The sequence below is a fragment of the Limulus polyphemus genome, unplaced genomic scaffold (assembly GCF_000517525.1).
Source record: "Limulus polyphemus unplaced genomic scaffold, Limulus_polyphemus-2.1.2 Scaffold3954, whole genome shotgun sequence".
NCBI lineage: Eukaryota > Metazoa > Arthropoda > Merostomata > Xiphosura > Limulidae > Limulus > Limulus polyphemus.
This window is the reverse complement of record NW_013669564.1, coordinates 64503-85198: the sequence shown is the minus strand read 5'-3', so window position 1 is coordinate 85198 and position 20696 is coordinate 64503. Positions and strand designations below refer to the sequence as shown.

General features: G+C 36.2%; 1 pseudogene; it reads left to right on the top strand.

The window, feature by feature from the left end:
- The first annotated feature begins 1950 nt into the window (after positions 1 to 1950).
- The window catches only part of LOC106470341, an 80440-nt pseudogene continuing 61694 nt past the window's right edge, over positions 1951 to 20696 (top strand).

The window sequence follows — 20696 nt, the reverse complement described above, 5'->3', positions numbered from 1 at the left end:
GCCAAAAGATCTTTTACCTGAAGAGCCTGTGATGATGCCAAATGGACTATGCTTAACTTATAGAGGTCAGTCAAATGTTCTGGAAGTGTATGTCCTTTCTTTACAGTTGTAGTTCTTGCTTTAACATTGACTGGCTCTACCTCCTAGCACACACCCAACAATGCCCCTTCCTTAAGTGTCTGTTCACATTTAGAGAAATTGGCCACTGTTATAGGTACTACTTGATTACCTGCCACAAGTGACCTTCCAATCTTCAAATCCGCTGGCCTGGATGGGTCTTCCACTGCTTCCACAAGCATTGGGCTTCCATGGGGATGTTCCTTTATCCTACCCCAAATTATCTTCTGTGACATAGGGGTACTGTAGTTGATTTAAGTGCTGTGACATGCAGATCACTGCATTTATTTTTCAAGTGAGAATGATTGGTTTCTAAATGTCGTTTTAGTTTTGTAGGAAAGAGACTATTGTTACGACAGCGGTAGCCACGTGACACTGGTAACACGTCATGGGTTTCTAGAAGGATCATGACTGTTCCCAACAACTCTAGTCTTTTTTACGCGTCCTCTATATTAGTATATAAGCCGGCAAATAAAGTGACGGCATACATAATTGCAGGCAGGCAGAGAAAGAGACGGACAATTGAGTCAGGCGTGGTAGTGACGATAAGTAAAGTGCGTGAATTGTTGTGAATTATAGCGTGTGTTTAAGTGACAGTGACTGTGGAAATTAAGTGTATTGCGAAGTTGTACTGAGAAAGAATAAACTAGTTTTATTTACGAAAGGACTTGTATCACTGAAGTTTCATCCGAAAGAAATTATACAGGAAATTAAAAAACGACCAGAGACGTAATATTATTATTCTTCAGCACCTTTCCACACTCAACACAAAGTCGCTCCGTTCTTTCTTATCACCAGTCCATGTAAAACCACAGTTTATAAAGCTATCGTCATATTTTCTTTTTACTCTTTTTATGAGACTTTTATTATGTGTTCTTGGCGCTTTGTCAAATGGCAATGATGTCGACGAACTCGCCATACATTCCTCATCTTTCCCATTTAGGCCTACTTCGTCAGAACTTCCAGAAGCAACTCTGCCTTCACTGGACTTGTTACAAGTTTTCAGACATTTATCCATTTTATGGGTGAAATCAATCAGTTTTATATTTGGAGTTCTGGGACTGTTCAAGAAATAAAATAAATGAAAAGCAAGGTGAGACAAAAATTTCCCAAAATGATAAACTGCAGAAATCCGTAGGTAAATCCGGCCGGAATTACGATGTCAACAGCACTGGAGATTTGCGGCTAGTGGGCAACTCTTGTTCCATGGCTCAGGCAGTTGATAGTCTGCACAGCAAGGTTGCCAATTTAGTTTATTTACATCTAGCGGCAATTTGTTTCATAATTAACTCTTTATAGGGATTAAGCCTATACATATTTTCATTTTAGCGAATAAAAATTTTAAAATTAACATGTATATATTGGAATTAGCTTAATGTTTTTCAAAATTTAGCTCCTAGGTTCAAATAAAAGTTGGCAACACTGACATACAGGCTTTCATGCGCATATGCAGAAAAAAACGAGAAAAAGTTACAATTGAGGGTATAAATAAGTAAAAATAAATGAGAATTTCAAATACAGCTACAATTAGAGGATGATTAGTACAAAAAATTGCTCACTGATTAGTTACAAGCATTTGAGCCATTTCTATGATGTTATTTTTGCAGTGCATTTCATTTCTCATAATAATTAAGAAAGTTTCAATATGCGTCGCGGAGCATTAAAATTTGCTTTGCGGACCATAGCTTGGGAAATCATGGTACTCTAGACTCTAGAAGAACAGAATTTAGACGATTGTATCGCTTACGTCACACGCATGTGCGTATCTACCACCTGGATATAATTTGATGAGATTTTGCGGTACGTCAGTAGTCTTAAAAAGTTATATTTAACTTGAAAGTTGGGTAGTTAATTAAGGAAATTAAAATAAGATACTAATAGTTTTTCTGATATTTAGTACACTTGTTGAAAAACAATAAGTAAGAAAATAATTAATGCATTTTAATATATTTTGAATATTTGTAAATATAAATTTAATCTTTGTAGTAATAATATTAATACTTTTAGTTTTATTTAACACCCAAGGAAAGCTGGAGTAATAATATATTACATAACACTTGTAACACCAACTGTAACTTGTAAAAGTGTAAGTTGTAACAGTATTGTAGTTAAGGCTTACAATGTTACGTTACTGTTATGCTGGTTTTTGTTAGAATTTTATTGTTAGTATTAAAATACTAATAGTAATGTTATATTACTATTAGTATTACTAAAGCTAGTAACAGTAACAACAACTTGAACGAGGGGGCGGGGGGACTAGCGTTATAGATTTTTGAAATAAACATATTTATCAACTATTTGATAACTTTAACTCGTCAAATAATAATACTAATATTAATAGTATATCTTAATTATCAAGTTAATATATTTACCATTTTTTATGAAATAATGAAATGTATTCATACTCAATATTCTATTTAAAAATTAAAGTAATAGTTGAAAGAATCAACTTAATTAACATACTTCAAGTTCAGTATTTAAGAATATGTTTAATATGATAATATTTTGCGTTATTTGTTAAATTTACAGTTGAACTGATTTGGTAGTCATAATAAGTTACATTGAACTTTGAAATATAACCTGAGTTTCATGTACTCTGGATTGTACTGTCTGTACTGTGTATATTGGGGTGTACATTAATGTAAATGTTACATTTTGGTGACTGATCCAGGCTTTATATAGTTTATACACATCTATGTGCATAGGAAATAGAGTGGCAACTAATACGTTGTGCTATTTTTTTTGTAATGTTTTTACTAATTTAATAAATGTTTTTTGTTCTGATGCCTGTTATTACAAATAAGATAAGGAATATAAAGGACCATTAGAACCTTGAGAAAAGTAAAATTCTATTAACTTTACTACTAGTAATAGAGCATCCTCTACTGTCCCAAGATGATTTTCTTCAGTCCTGCTATTCCAATCTATTTTAAATATATGATATAAATTATGATAATCAAGTGTACTACCTTATAGTTTATAGATAAAGGTCATTTGCCTAATATTTGTCCAACTTACCAATTGATCCAGGTCCTTCTTTAGTACATCAGTCTCCTCAATACAACTAGAAATACCCAAGATTTAATATCATCATACACTTTACTAATTATGCTGTATCAATTAGCATTAATGTAAAAAATAAGATCAAAAGCTCGAGTACTGATCCCGACTTCCACTGCTGGGGGGTCTAGTTTTAATGGATTTCATTTTTGCCTTTCCATATCCCAACACCCTACAGTTCAATTAATTAATCATTTTGCAACCTTTACTATGTCATTTTACTAATTAAGCTATTCTGTGGCACCTTATCAACATCTAAGTTCACAAAGTCTACACCATTTCCTTCAACCAAATAACAAAATTAAAAAACAAACAGTTAACTAGCTAGAAAAACAAGGTTTAACTGACAAATTTATGTTGGTTTTAATTTATTATATAATATTTTACTACGTTATTTTATAAAGTATCATAAATTATACCCAAGTAACACTAAATTACTTGTAATTTCAAGGGCAACATTAGTAGCTATTCAATCCTTAGGCTATCTACTCATTTCTATTGGCCTACCAAAAATGAGAAAGAGAGAGGCTTCCATATATGATCTTTGACCTCCTTTAATACGTTCAAGAAAACTCTTCTTAGTGCTTTATCTATAATATTTAATCACAAAATCTTTATACCTAAAACCAAGGGATTAATATCTACAAAACAGGTCAGTTACACTATTTCCTATATTATGCTCAGTTCAGAAATACTGATTGTATCTTAACTTCTATAAACAAAAGAAAAATTTTAAATCCTCAGATATCTCATATCTTCAACAAAAGCTTTGCCATTGTCATCCATTAAAGATCCAATCCCACATTCTAACATTTGTTTACATTTAACATACATAAGATATTTGCTGTTAATTTTGATATTATCAACAAGCTGTTTCTCTTAAGCCCTGTTTTGATTTGGTTATTTCATTTTGAACCAAATTTTCAGCTTTACTGTAGTTCTGTAAGTCTTTCACTCTGTCAATTGATACTAAACTTCTGGTACTTATCCCGGTTTGTCTCATTTATATCCTTAGTAGGACACTTCATGTCTAGCATCTCCATACAAATGCCTTCATCTGTTAACGTTTAATCATAACCTTGTTATCCAAACTGGTAAAATAGAAACAAGATCCTAATCCATTGTTCCATACACTATTATTCTGGTACTTTGCCTACTTTGATCATCACTGTTGTTAAAGTAAACATGCCACCCAACTGAGTAGTGTAATTAGTTTTATTAATGTGTTGTGTTTACTGTACATTAGTCTTATATCTTCAGTCGTCTAATGTCCTCAGTTTTCTATCATGTTTCATGTTTGAAAAATAAATTCCCACAATTACATTCAGGTATGCACTGATAAAACTAAGTAGGATATTAGAAGAAAATGTTTAGAATGGGAGTCAAATCTGGGTTATATGGCTCCTATTATTAGCATTTCGGAGACCAATGCTCTATATCAATTTACCTACTAAGATTTAGTTCCCAAACAGGTAACTCCCATACTGACTTATAGAATCCTACCCCACTCAGACAGGCTCATTCTCGAGCCCACAACATAAACCAGGCTTCTTTGATATATGAATATATTATATTTTTCTATCTTCTTGTATAATTATAATAATTATTCTGAATATGTGCAGATTTTCCGTAATGTGGTTGAGAAAGCCATTAAGTTGATCTTTTTTTTTTCTTGTTATTATTGAAGTATTTAATACCTCGCACTGTCCATGGAGAACATTGCTTGATGAGACCTTGTGTATGGTTTGGATGGCAATGTCCCTCAGCAATTATTCAGGTGATATCTAGAGGTTATGGCTGGCTTATTTATGTATAATGAGAATGACCAGTCATGTAATAGCACAAGTCACTCTGGGAGAGTTAAAAAAAACTTGTCTTTCAACTAGTCATCTATCTGATAGAAGCTACCTGGAATGATTGTCTGCAGTTAGTGCTCTGCAAGTACACATACTGTGTTTGTGTTTGTCTTAATAAAGATTATTTATTTTATGGACCACTTTTTGTCCACAATCTTTACTTCATTTAAAATTGACTCAGTAAGCATTGCAGTGTTACTCTATGATTTAATATTCTGATTGAATCTCTTGTTTTTCTGACCCATTTGACATAGCTCAGCCATTAATTCAGTTTCACTAGAATATACCACTAACACACAACATAGTAGCACCTTCAACTCAGCAACATAATTCAACATGAGTACTATACTTTAACACTACACCACCTAGCAACTTCAGCTCATTATAAAACAATGTCAGAAATATGTTTTAACAACACAGCATTTTCAACTCACTGATTCAATACAACATCAGTTATTGTTTAATTTTTATCTGCAAGTAGGATACAGGTCTAGGAATAGAAACTTGCTGACTAAAACTGCTGTATAGACATGGAATGTACTATCAAGCTGTATGGAGAAAATCTCAAATAGTCATTTTTATAATTTAGATGGAACCACTAAAAATTTTCCTTTTTTCTTCCTGTAGTAATACATTTGTACTTCCATTGTTCACCCCATACTTGGAATGTTCACACTTCCAATGTTAGAGGGATTGCCTGTAATCCAAATGTGTGCTTGGCTGAACTTCTCTGTGACCATTTTTTGTGATTGTGGTTAGCTATAATATTTATTTGTATCTCTTATATGTTCTGTTTTCTCTCAAAGTTTCCAAAAGCAAGGATGACAGTAAGTGTTCTCTCACTGTGTACTTTTGGCTTTAATTTAAACAGTTGCAATTTTTTCACTTTAATTAATAATTACAGCAATATTCATGCTGAAACAGACTGTACTGTAGTTATAATGAACCTTTCTGGTTATCATAAAAATATCTTGTTTGTGCTTAACTTGTCTTGGGAAGTTGTTAAATATTGAATTCATAAATATAAAGTTGATGAATTGTTGTATGGACATTTGTTTCTTTTTTCTTGTGTTAAATGTAGTTTCTTTATTAGTTTTACAATATTTTATGTACTACTTTTGAAACTAATGAAATATGGAGAAATTAGTAATGTTTAGTTGGAGCAAGTCCAGTCTTCTAAGTAATTATGTTTATAAAAACTGTTAATGTCTGTTTCTATTACATGAAATAACCCATATTCATTTGAAACTAACAGAAATCGGATATATCTTCATGTTAAACACAAAACAGTTCTGATACATATAAGGTTTATAAATTAAAACATTTAACAAAATTTATATTATTGTTCAATACTTTGTCTGTTTGTCCATTCTCTTGGTGGAACAGTGGTAAGTTTATGGACTTACAAAGCTGAAATCTAGGGTTTGATTCCCTACGGTAGACATAGCAGATAACGCAGTCTGACTTTGTTATAAAACAAACGAAGTGTCTGTCCATGCCCTTTTTCATAGAAATATTTTGTGGATTTTTGACATTTGGTGTAATGGTTTCTATTTGCATGAATCAAGTTTTCTTGATGAACATTAAAAAATCAAGATGACAAAAATGTGTAATGTTTCTTTTAAACAGTACATCTTTAAACACATTTTGTAATAAACCAAATGAATTTTTTATGATGTGATAATTGTATTTAGTGAATTATTGCATAATAATATTTCCATTGGGAATGAAGAAATTAAAATGGTGTAAAGATACAGAGTGTAGTATTTTAGCAGTTCCTGTGATTTAGTGTTATAATGTAATTTTGTATATCTCAGTGTAGTAAAAATCTACTTTATGTATGCATTGTATTGGCTTCCTTCTATACATTTTGTTTAAAAATCAGTTAATATCAAGTACAGTTCTGGTAAGAATTTTATTATAAAGATGTGAAGAAGATGAAGTTTACCAATTGATATGAAGTTTTCAAGATAATGTGAATTTTTAGGCTAGTATTTGCTGTACACTTTGGTACCTTTTTGAAGGATAGAAGTTATAATTCTTAATGTATTTGTCTGTAGTCTAACTGGAACCTTTATAAGAATATAAAAATGAAGCTCTGATGTAACCATGGAAATATTAAAGATGAAGGATGAACCCCTTTCTGATGAGGAGAAGGATGCTTTGTTGGATATTAAATTGGTGAAAAATGAAGAATTGTTTACATTAACTACTAGTAAGTGTAGATCTTTAGAATTTGAACATTTTATTTTCTCAACACAAATGTATGAAAATTACTTGATTTACTTTAACTGTATGCATTAATTTTCCATCATGGATTGAAAATCCTATATTGTGTACTAGGATTATATTTCTTGTCCCAGAGATGAATGCTAGTAAAATTAGGTTACATTGTTTAGTTTATTTTGGCCTTTGATATGAGAAACCTGAAGCCAGTGAAGCTGTCATAATTATATTCTATACCATCACCTGCAATGAGGTTAAACCTGAAGCTTTTCAAATGCCAAATAAAAGATTTACATAATTTTGCAAGTAAAGCACTTTATTATCAAGTCAAAGTCCAACATTTGTTACACCTCACAAACAAAGCCCATCCTTAGGCATTATTTCAAGATTGGAAAACAATGACAACATGCATCGTCTTCTGTACATGAGAACTGACCTTGGTCAGTGTAGCTAGACCCTCATAATTAAGTGGTATTTTTGAATCGGCATATCATAATGTAAAAGCTGTTGTAAGATCAAGTTAGTGAGTTAGCTGGAACTAGCAATATCTAGTTAGTTAACCAGTTCGAGTGAAGCACTGTGTAAATAGGATTTTGAGTTAAACATAAGACAAGTTTCATTGTAAATTTGTTGTTTCGTAAAGTCTGGATGTATTATATAAAGTCACTAAAGAAACCTTAACTTGAGAGAATAAAAGTTATTGGTGGTGTGTCAGCTGGCCAACTTAATAGATTACTCTATATAATCAATTATCTACAACCAGTAATTGCATTGATTAGTGTCACAAAAACTAATAGATTAATCAAAAGTAGGACTAAATTGGTTAATATCACAAAAGTGATCAACTAATCAAATTCCTCACCTCGACACACACACACACACAATAGCTTTATTTCTCCTGTATCTGCCTATGAGATTTACATGCCACTACTTTGAGCTAACTCCCACCTAAAAAGCATGTGTTTAATGTGAAGTTAATGCATGATGACATTACTGTAGAGGGACAACACAACTTCCTTATGCAGTAGCTCTCCTAAGCACTTTTTTACGGCATTGGCAAGAATTGATGTTTCGAACTTGTTACTCAATTACTTGAGACTTGAATGGTTTCTTACTGATTTAAATTTTATTTCAGTTTCCCTCGTTTCCAATATGATACATACCTCTTCTTACATATAAAGCTTCTCTCAATCTTGGACTGTCCTCTAAAGCATTAAAAGTCTTAATTTTCACCTGATGCACTATCCTTTTTATACCCCTTAGTTCACTCTGCTTATTTAGCATGAATAAATAGGAGCATGACACACACTCCCTGAGCAGCTGTATTACATTCTGTGTACCTTACTTTCTCGATTGGCATGCTATTAGTCAGACGTGTTTCTTGCTTCTTCGTGATTTCTCATGTAGAAATTTATTGCTGTGTTTCCACATTTAAATTTTTTTCAGTTACTTTGCTTACAGTTATGAGTTTATTATGTATATTTCTCACATTTATTTTGCAAATTAAGAACTAACAACTTCTGTGTTTACTACGTGGCTTCCGGCTTTGTCTGGAGACATGTTTATCCTTATTATTCAAGCCTTGTGATTGGCACTATCAGCTGTGGAGTGCAGGCTTTGGGTCGGCAGGAGTTAGCTTTCTGCAAGGGGCTTGGTTTGTCATCTTCCCCATGTGAGGCAACATGAACTGATGACATGGAGCAGTGGGGGGGGGGGGATTTGACCAAGTTTTTCCTGCTCCTTTGTTTGCTATGCTTTTTTTCAGGCAACAATGGAGGACGTTCGACTTTCAATGCCATTCCTACAGTTGATTACAAAGGTTTGCAGTATTTTGCAACTTTGACCTGTATTTTATATTTATCCCCTTCCCTATTAAGTGAGCTCCTTTCTTCAGATTACTTGTGTTTTTTCCCTTGCCCCAGACATAGAGGTTCATGTCAATGAATTTTTGGGAGAACTCAGTTCTCTTTTTTTGGTGACTTTAGCTCGACATTTCTCGTCTGCTCTTTCACTCCTTACATGGCTTATTTGTTGTTGGTACTTGTTGGGGGAGAGATCACTACTTACAACAGTTCACCTCCTCCTGTCTTCCCTTTGGAACTTATGTGTGACTTCTGTTTTGTGTGATACCATTTTTGTGGATCACCCCAATTTCTTTGGAGTTAAGGGTTATTGTGGCTAGGTTACATAATTCTCTCTCTTCTTTGATGAATCATTTATCCCAGCCTTTCACTTCCCTTTCTCCTGATTCTTTGGTTATTTCATGTTCTTCCAAGTCCACATCTTGTCCTCTACCCATGTTTAGTCGTTCTTGCCATTATCCTCATGTCAACTGCATAGGCCAGGAGTGCCGCAAGAGATATCAGTGACTGGGTTCAAGTTTTGTAGGGGCCAGGTTCCACTCCTTTGTGGAGGTTTGGGGAACTTTTTCTGCAGATCGCTGGTTCTCCAGATTTAGTCTGAGGTCTTTATCTTCACTTCAGGTCTCCTCCCCCATTTCTTCTTCCCATATTCTGTTTCCTTCTCCAATGATCTGGTTTCTTGCATTTGTCTTTCTTAGAATGTGTCAGAGCTTTGGCTTTAAAATGCTATCGAAACAAGTGGTTCCAGTTTCTCCACATTTTTATTCTTGACTTTTTGTCATCCTCAAGAAGATCAGAGATTGGAGACCAGTCATAATCTGTATTGTGTCAATCAGTTTCTGGAACCCCTCATTTCACCATGGAATCCTTTCTGTCTCTTCATTGGGTTTTCATTCCTGGTTTTTGGATGATCAAATTTGATGTAGCAGATGCTTATCTTCACGTGCACATATCTTCCTCCTCCCATCGTTTTCTTCAGTTCATTCATGAGGGACATGTTTCAAGTTTTAAGCTATTCCATTCAGGCTTGCCACAACACCTTATGTCTTATGTCGGATTGTCTGAAGTTTCGCTCACTATCTCCGTTCTTTTTGTCTCATGACTCATCATTATATGAAGAGTTTTTTCTGTCTCCTTTACATGCGGCATCTGTAGTACATACTCGTTTACTCCTCCAGGAGGTGGCGAGGGTAGGTTGATTGATCAAGGTAGAGAAATCAGTTCTTTTCCCCACTCAGTATCTCATTCATTTTGGTGTATTGTCCAATTCCCATTGCAGTCGGGCACAGCCATCTCCCCTTCATATTCAGGATATTGAGAGATAGGTAGTCAAGGCTATATCCTCTCCTCTGCCTGCTCAAAAGGTTCTATCTCTTTTTGGGGATGTGAGCTTGTTTAGAAGCACTAATTCCTCTTGAATGTAATCACATTCTTTTCAGTGGAAACTGTGAAATCAATAGAATGTCCTCTTGGATCCATTAAATTTTTAAGTCATCCTTCCAGTTTTCCTGTGGACATATTTCACATGGTGGTTGAACAGAACTAATATTACAGCTGTGTTCTTCCACCTCCTTGTCCAGAACAGAACTAATATTACAGCTGTGTTCTTCCACCTCCTTGTCCAGAACAGAACTAATATTACAGCTGTGTTCTTCCACCTCCTCATTCACATTAGCTTCTTTTGTTAGTTGGGGTGCACATGCAATCTCTGGAATTTAATCTTCTGTGGAATTAAGCCTTCATGTTAATCGTTTGGAGCTCTTAGTGGTTCATTGGGCCTTGTCTCATTTCCTCCATTTTCTGCAGGGGAGTGTGGTTCTGATACATTCTGTCATCTCTTTGGTTGTCTCCTACATTAACATACAGGAAGGTACCAGGTTTAGACCTCAAGAGCTCAATATTCACTTATTGGCTTGCCATAGCCCAGGTGCTTTGACTCTGATGGTGGATCAGTTATCGTAACCACACAAAGTCTTTCCTACAGAGCTGTCCCTAGATCCCCAAGTTTTTTTAGTGGTTGTGTTCTATCATGGGTACTCTTCACATCAATTCATTTGCAACTTATCTCAACAACAAACATTCATGTATTTGGTCTTCAGTTCCTCATCTGCTAGCATTTGGTGTTGATGCCTTCAGCCAGAATTGGTAAGGCATTTACATTTATGCTTTTCCATCTATACATATCATCACCAAGGTTCTCTCCTTCATCCAATCTACCCTATGTTGAGTAATCTTGGTAGCTCCATATTAGCCAGCTCATCTTTGGTTTCCTTTTCTCAAACCTTTATAGATGTCATCTCCTCTGTCTCCTTTATCAACCTCATTTGGATGTATTTTATCCCAACATATCCATTCTCCAGCATCACACTTGGTTTTTGTCAGCTCCTTTGCCAGATGCATGGGTTAGACATGATGTGTTGCTTCTCTTCTCTCTCATTCTGTCTGTTCCTCTATTGCTGTTGGTTTATCAGACATGGTTTAAGTCCTTAACATCCTACTGTGTCTCATCTTTCCCTGTATTTCTCTTGGCTTTTTGATTAGAATCTTTCATTTTCAAAAGTATTTGGCTATCAGGCTTCTTTGTTCAAAATGTTTCATTTTATCAGGTTCTAGAAGATTTTTTCATCACCAATCCTTTTCCTCCTCATTTTGATTTCTTCGACCTTGTTGTATTTTTCTCTCCTTGATTTGGATCTTAATGTTGTTGTTTATGTCTTATCAAGTTCTCTGTTTGAACTCTTGTCATCCTGTTCCCTCTTCTCCTTTCCCTTAAGACGTATTTTCATCTCCTGTTGGCACAACTGGTCAGCCCAGCTATGACCTTTTTGTCATTGATGTTTTCACATACTTCATCACAGTACCTATGTTGTCCTCCATCCAGACCATTCCTTTCTTCTTAAAACTTCTTCTGCCAAGGAAGGAAAATCTGTCTTCTCCCCTATCTCCATCCCTTCCTCCTCACATCTTTATTTCTGATTACCTTCTGTGTCCCCATGAGGTGGATTTCTATATGTGGTGAGGGGACCTCCCAGGGAATGTTCTGTATTTTAAGTTTACCCCTCTGGGACCTGAACATCCACCCATGTATTTGCCATGTGTCGTGATCTGTGAAGGGGAGGAGAGGATCCTGGTGGTTGAGTGGTGTCTGGAGCACTGCAACACACCACTTTGACCTTGAGTTCCTGTAGATGGGTGCCCCCCACTCTCAATTGGTTGGTTCTGTTGGGCTAGAGTCAACTGCTTACCAGTGTTGAGTGTTCTCAATGGATGTTGTGGACATTGTGTTTGATGCTGGTGTTTAGCTATAGTGTTTATAAAACCCTGGCATTGCTGTAATGTCCTTGTTTGGCATTGTAGTGTGTCCCCTCGTAGGACTCCATGGTGGGTGGGGTCAGTGGGCACTAAATCATTTTCTATTTCTTATGGATTCCCCAATCATCGAAAAAATAGTAAACAGCTAATAGATAAATAACCATGCATATATGACTGTTACACAGTCATCACCAAAGTCAGCTCCTGTACCTCGATTTTTAATTCTCCATTCTTTGGCTGACAAATCCTTAGGGCAAATGTCTCCCTTTTTCATTCAGAACAGATTATAGAGGCTTGCTGGCTCTCCCAATTCAGTCAGGAAGTTACACTCTGAAGACATCTTGGTGGAAACATCTACACCTACACATGGCAAACTCCTCTTGAGGTCAAAGACCCTTGGGGACATCTCTATTGAGGTTACTCCTCATGCTACTTTGAACTCCTGACGAGGAGTTATCATGGAGATGGATTTAAAGAACATCCCAGAGTCCGAAATCTTCACTGGTTTCTACAGCCAAGGAGTTTTTGCTGTGAGATGCATCTTCACTCACAAGGACGGAATTATGCTGCCAATGCTGCTAATTTTGACGTTTACATTGCCATGTCTATCTGCCTTTGTCAAGGTAGGTTATCTTAACTGTAATGTGCGGCCATACATTCCTAACCTTCTCTGGTGTTTCCACTGTCAGTGGTTCAGACATTCGAAGGCATCTTTTCATGGTTCTTTGACATATGCTCATTGTGTTGGCAAAAACTATGATGCTTTTTGAGTGTCAACTGGACCCTCACTGCATCAATTGTGGTGGTTACCACCTATTTTAATATCGATCTTGCCCTAAGTGGGTGGAAGAAAAAGAGGTAAAACGTTTATGCACTGTCCATAACATTTCTTACCCTGAGGTTCAGAAATGATTGTCCCCCACTCCATCTTGGACATATGCTGCTACACTACATTCTATTGCTATAGTGGAAGTGCATACAGATCTTCCCGTGCCTTCAACAGAGTCTTTATCACACCATGTGAATAATCTTTTGCCCTCTATGGATAAAAGAGTTGACAAGTCAACATCTACTCCTTTCTCTGTCCCCACCATCGCTTTTAGTGACTGCTTGGGTTCATCTTATTCAGCCTCAACATGCAGAATGATTATTTGTTCATGCCCCTCAGTCACTGGAATCTGCTTCTACTGACAGAGATCTGCTCACATCCAGGGCAAGGTCCATGTAGGTCGACAGTAAAGAAAAATTGCATGGCTGCAAACAGAAGGGTTCTCCATCCAGTTCTCCTCCACCTAAATAAAAATGGCCACTTTGATAAAGTGGAACTGTCAAGGTTTCCATTCTAATCGGGATAACATTAGGGCATTGATCGATTTCTATCATCCCATGTGTCTCTCCTTACAGGAAACATTGCTGATACTGTACCACCTTCTCTGTGCCACTCAATACACCCTTGGACGTCGTAGCCATCCATATCTTCTTGGGTTGTACCATTACTGTTTGTTCTCTCTCCTTGTCTCCCAGGGAGCCTTGTGACCAGTCAGACCTTGATGCTTTTATAGAACAGTTGCTGTCTCCCTTTTTCATCTTGGGAGACTTTAATGGACACGATCCCCTTTGGGATTGATGGGAGGGGTCATTCTGTGGAGCATATGCTCTTGGATCACAACCTATCTCTCTTCAATACTGGTTCTGTTACCTATTTTCATGCACCTAGTCAGTATTTTTCTGCTATTGATCTATCCATCTGTTCCACTACATTTTTCTCTCGTTTTTCTTGAAGGGTTGACTGTGACCCATGGGGCAGTGATCCTTTTTCTATCATTTTGAGGGAGATTGGCCATGGTCAATGTCACCTGACCCGAGTGCCACAGTGTAAGTTAAACCAAACTGATTGGCTCTCTCTTGCCTCTCTCTTGGAACTTGATCTTGCTGCCATTAGTCTTTCATCTTTTAACGACTGTGTGGAGGTTGCATTATTCAAACAGCTGTTTATTCTATACCCAAAACCTCGACATGTTTCCAAAAATATCCTCATCCATGGTGATCTCCAACCTGCCAGCAGGCATGGAAGGCTCAGAAATGGGCTTAAAATACCTTTTGCAGGTATCTCACTCTTTCCAACTGCATTGCTTTCCAGCAGGCTTGTGCCCATGCTCAGCAATTCAGACGTCAAAGCCAAAAGGAATCCTGGTTTAAGTTCACAACTAGCATCTCTTCTATCGTCATGTGGGACAAGATTTGGAAGGTCAATGGAAGGTATGCTTCCCATCCCCTTTCCATCATGCTCTCCAATGACCAGAAAGTAGCTGAAGTACAGAGTATCACCAGTACTCTCAGTGAGAGCTTTTCTTATCTTTCCAGCACTTTTGTTTCTTCCCCCACCTTTTTGGCCATCAAGTTTTGTGCAGAGCAATCACCTCTTTCCTTTCAGGCCAGTCATCTCTATAACTAAAATTGACCCCCTCATGCTGGTGGAACTCTAGCTTGCTCTTCATCAGTCTGGTGGTACATTGGTTGGACCTGATGATGTTCACTATGAGATGCTGCAGCATCTCTCTCCTGCCCCTCTTGCTATTCTTCTGGTTGTCTTTAACTGAATCTGGCAGGAGAACGTTTTTCCTGATGTTTGGTGCCAGGCTGTTGTCCTACTTTTTTTAAGCTTGAAAAGGATTCCAAGATTCCTTCTAATTATTGTTCAATTGCTTTGACTAGCTGTCTCTGTAAGGTCATAGAGAAGATGGTTAATGCTTGTCCTGTTTGGTTTCTTGAATCAAACAACCTCCTCTTGCCCACCCACTGTGGGTTCTATCGACAGTGGTCCATCATGGACCACCTGATTTGAATTTGAAACCTCAATCAGGGAAGCCTTCCACAAGAGAGAGAGAGAGAGAGCATCTGTCTCAGTTTTTTCTATCTTGAGAATGTGTACGATGCTACACGGAGGTACAGCATTTTGCGGGACTTCCACTCATATGGGCTATGTGGCCATTTACCCATTTTTATTTGTAATGTTCTACATGACAAGCGATTCCAACTCTGTGTGGAATTCGACTCTTTCTCATTGTTTTACACAGGAACTTCGAGTCCCTCAAGGCTGTGTCTTGAGTGTTGTGCTTTTCAGTGTGAAAATCAATTATATTACTCGACAACTTCCTCCTACTGTTGCAAACAGCCTTTGTTTTTAAAGGCTTCCACATCTCATAGTGGTTGTGGAACATGAGGTTTATTGAGAGGCAGCTTCAGACTGTCATCAATCACTTGTTGAAGTGGATCACAGCAAACGGTTTTACCTTTTCCTTCTCCAAAACCGTTTGCATGCACTTTTGCTATCAACAGGTTTACATCCCAATCCTGAGCTCTGTCTCTGTGATGTTGTTCTTCTTGTGGCCCCTGAGGCAAAATTCTTGGGTCTTATTATTGACCATAAACTTACTTTCATTTCTCCCATAAAGCAGCTATGTGTCAAGTGCACAAGGGCACTAAACATCCTCCATGTCCTTTCTTCCATCTTTTGGGGAGATGATCAATGCTGTATGCTCAAGATCTATCTTGCCCTCATTCAATTCAAACTGGACCTCTGCCTTGAAGATGTTGGACCCTATTGACCATCTGGGGCTTTGGTTCTGCATGGGGGCTTTCCATATTTCTTTAGTCCAGAGTTTGTATGCTGAGTCCCATGAACCTCCTCTTCACCTCCACCATTTGCAGCTTTCCTTGCAGTATGCTGCTATACTTCGATTCTTACTACAGCATCCAACCTTGGATTGTGTTTTTCTTCTTCAGTGGGCTATGCTCTTTCCAAAAAAAAAGGTTTTTCCATTCTTCCTATTGGTCTTTGTATCCAGGTGCAGCTGGCAGAATTGGGTCTGTCATTGCATGACATTGCTGTCTCCAGTGATCAGCCCATCCTGCCATGGCTTATTACTGTCCCCCATCTGTGACCTTTCTTTGAGTTATCTGAGGAAGGCAGATACTTCCAACTGGAAGTACCATTTTTCTGTTTCTGTTTTTACTTATGGTTGACTCTGTGGGCTCTGCCATGGTTTGTTTTGGCTTGGTGGTTACTTGCCCTGGATCACAAAGAAGCTATGCAGTCCACTAATTGTATCATTTACACTGATTCTCTTAGCTCTCTACTGACCCTGGAATTGCATAACATTAGTTCTCACCCTGGTCTCTTTGATATTCAGAAATGACGGACCCATTTTTCTGTTTCCATCCAGTTTTTCTGTATACCTGGCCACGTAGGTATTTAGGGGACGAGCTCACTGACACTGTAGCTAAGTCTGTCTGCTCTGGTGCTGTTACAGCCTTACTTGTCCCATATATGGACTATGGTCCTATATTCAAGGCTCAGCTTCATGCCAGTTGGCAGTCAGCTTGTCATAACAAGCTTTTCCAGATTAAACCTACTGTTGCTCTCTGGCCATCTTGTCTCTGTAAGGATCGGAAGGAGGAAGTTGTTTTGGCTAGGCTACACATTGGTTACAGTTTGTTAGCTTTTTTTGCAGGTTATATGCTTTTTTAATTCTATTTAAGTTTTTTACCTGATTTTTGAGCTTTGTTTAGTTTTAACTTGATTTATTTTTACATTTTATAATCTTTTACTTTTGAGATTTTTATTAGTTGTTTGGTGCAAATAGACTTGTTGCTTTCTGCCATGAAATGCCAAACAACCAACCTTCTGTGTGCTGTACAAGGATTGCATTGCTATATTGCTTATACTTCTCCTTTTCATGGTTTCCATTTGTTTATTACCTGGAATCCTGTTGTTTATTGTGATCTTTCTCCCATCACTCTTACAGGTTGGGTTCATCTGCTTATTCAGTTCACTTACTCTTCCCTTTCCTGTGAAAGGTGTCACCTTTATCATGTTTCCTCTCATCAAATTTTTTGCATCGCTATGTTGTTGCCTGCTAGTTTTTGTCACCCTGTGAAGGAGATTGTCCAGGCTCATATTTTTGTATTGCATTACTTACACCATTTGGCTGTATCCTTTGCTGGCAGATACCATCTCCCTCCAGTGGCAATTCTGAGTGCTCCAGTTTGGTTATGACGTCGGGGAGTGTATTCTTTTGTGTTATTTTTTCATTTTTTGTAGAGGTCGTCCCTTCTGTTAGCTCCTTATATAGATCCCACTCTGTGATAATGTTGCCTGGTAAGGTATGCTAAGATAATCCTATACTAGCTGTCCTTACCTGGCAGTGCCCGGCTATTAACTGAACAGAACGCCGATGTGTAGTTATTTGTAAACAGATAGGATCAAAATTTTGCTTTTCATATAATAATTCATGTCAAATGGTCATATTTTCTGGGAGATAAATGGCTCAAGAGCATAAAAATTTAGAAAAAAATACATAGATTTATTGTATAGTTCACTCCACCCACCCTTCTTAACATTAATTGCAATGCCTTTGTAATAAACTACATTTTTGGTTTCTTGTAGTCTCACTCAGTTGCTTTTGTTGCATATGTTTTTCTGCTTGTGATTAGCAGTCAGACTTCTTTTTCTCAACATTTTACTTTGTGGTATTTAATCGGTGTCAGAAATATTTATCGTACCTAACTACCCTCTCTTTTCCTAAAGTAAAATGAATAAAAACCAATTTATTTTTGCAGAATTTTTTGGGTTCAACTTGTCTATTCTATAAAAAAGTTAGTCTTGTTTGTCAGTATACCCAACTATGTTTGATGGATTTTTATTGTGACACCACAATAGCAGCACACCTCTCTATGAAATACACATAAATGTTTCTGTTGTTTTTCAACATAAATCAGTCCAAAAATTTAGTCCGTTCTTCTGTGGAAAAAGTTAGATTACAAAGTTTTCATTGACATTAAAAATGTGATGTCACAGACATTGAACCTTAATACATTGATTCCATATCTTTTTAGGCCTACTATTATAGGGGCTGAAAGGTGCAAACAAACAGACACAAACTTAGCTTGAAGAAAGTTTTGCATCATTTGTATCTCCTTACATTTTTTTTTAATTCAGATCAAATTCGTTTTTTTGCAGCACGGTTAATAATGACTTTTATTAAAAAATATTTTTATTAACTTGAAAATCAGGAATTTTATTTCTTCAAACACAATCACTTAAATAACTCTTAAATGATAAAAATGCAGAAGTACCATTTTTAGTGATGGTGGAGGGCTGTTATTGCAGGATGGTTTCATTGTACACTAGTGCAATAACAGCCCTCCACCATCAGGAGAGCAACATAACATCATTGTACAGTCGTTAGCCCACAGGCATTTGCACTTGATATAACTGTTATTGCAGGATGATTTCATCATACACTAGTGCAATTAATATTTAACAGTTGCGTTTTATAAGGTGGGAGGTAGCTCAAGGATAGTTGCATGCAATGTTAATAGGAAGATGCATGGGAAGATCAAGCTAATCTTTGTATGGAAGTGAGTATTTATCAGAAATACATTTTCAGGTAAGGAGAATTTTAACATTAATGTTTCTATTTATTACTGTTTTCAGTTATTTCAAATTTGTTTTTCAAATCACATCTCTGCAGAGCCCAGCCTCCTTCTCTTTGTTTGAGGGACATGTAGTAATTAGTCTTCTCTGCCATATACTTACCTTCTCTCACTGAGGTGAAAGTTCTCTCTCTTTTGGGGACTTGTGCTTCCTTGGAATCCCTTATACCCTTGGGTTATGTTCGTATACAACATCTAAAATGGACTTGGCATGATCACTATAATCTTTCTTAGGGTCCCTTGTCCTCCACTAATAGCCTTCCTTATTCCAGGTAGCTCAACAAAAACAATACCAAAGAGCTAGTTCCTCTTCCTCCCTCTCGTTTGAGTCTCCATCTGTTAATCCTATGGAAACGGGTACCCTTTTCTGTGCATGTCACGAGGTTTTACTCAGTTATATTCAAAATTTAGCTAAGCAATTTTATGATCAAAGTTTTATATTATATAAATTTTAATTCTTTTATCTAAAAAAAATCCTTAAAGAAAAATTCTTAAACTTTAGTTATCTTGTCATGTGATGCAAAAGTTCAGAAAGTTTGATATTTTCATCTCTGTAGCTTGAATTCTACTATATGTACACCCTACTTCTATGTATAAATAGAAACTAAGTTAATTGCTCTGTTTACACATTCTTCTTTCAAGCTCCTTAAATGCATGTTTGGAGAAAGGGGAAATATATTCCTTGAAACTCTTGACAAAAACCATGCCCACTTTCTACACAAATAGTCTGGATTTCTCAGCCAGTTTTACTTATTTGAGCTAGATGTTTATACCAACAGAAGAGCACATTTCAAAGTACAATTTCCCAACAATTATTTTAAAATTGGTTCAAACAATTCTATACAAAACTAATAAAACTGCTCTTAGCATTGTTTCCATAGCTAGCATTTTGGTGTTGCTTCTCACCTAGAAATGTGTTAGTTAGTTACATAGACAGTTGAATTGTATTTAATTTTTAGTTTTATATTTCAGTTACTTATGTGTTACTTGTGTTTTAAGGTGCATATTTGAAAGCATTAACAATTGTTTTAAAATTCAAACCATCTTCTCCTTGGTTCACGAGGCTTAGCAAGTGTGCTACTCTACTGATGGCTGAAGTTTCTTGGCCTGTGATCTGTATTTTTGGTCAGGGATGCCCATAGATGTGTATCATCATGAAAAATAACAATTCTATAGGACAGGAATGGAAAATAAAACAGTAAAAATAAATTATATGTGAAAGGGTAAAGACACTCAATTAAGAATATTACTAAAAGAATATGTTTCAAGATTATTTGATAAAAAAATTAAGATATTTACCTATTTCTTTTCTAAGCATTTCGTTGCACTATACATTTATGATAATAGCTAGAATTAGTGATATGTTTGAGAAAATAGAATATAAAAAATTTATCTTAAATAACTTATGCTATTTATTTAGGAGGTTCTAGAAGCTATGGAAATGAAATTTGAAAACTATAAGATGAAAAAAGTATTTTTATACTTAACATCAAAATCACCTTGCATTCAAACAGTTCAGAGTCTGAGTGCAAATAACTACAATAGGTAAATAACAGATTTTATTGGAAATACTTGATAAAAATAATCTCATTCTTGGTAGTCAAATTATTTGTAATCTTTAACAAAATCTTACAAATTTTTATACAGATACATTAAGAAAGCTCAGAGTTATCATAAATATTGTTGCACTGTGTATAATTCTCAATACAATCTATGCTCATTGAATAACGCTCTGTTACGTCTCCATTTGTTAATTAACTTTCCG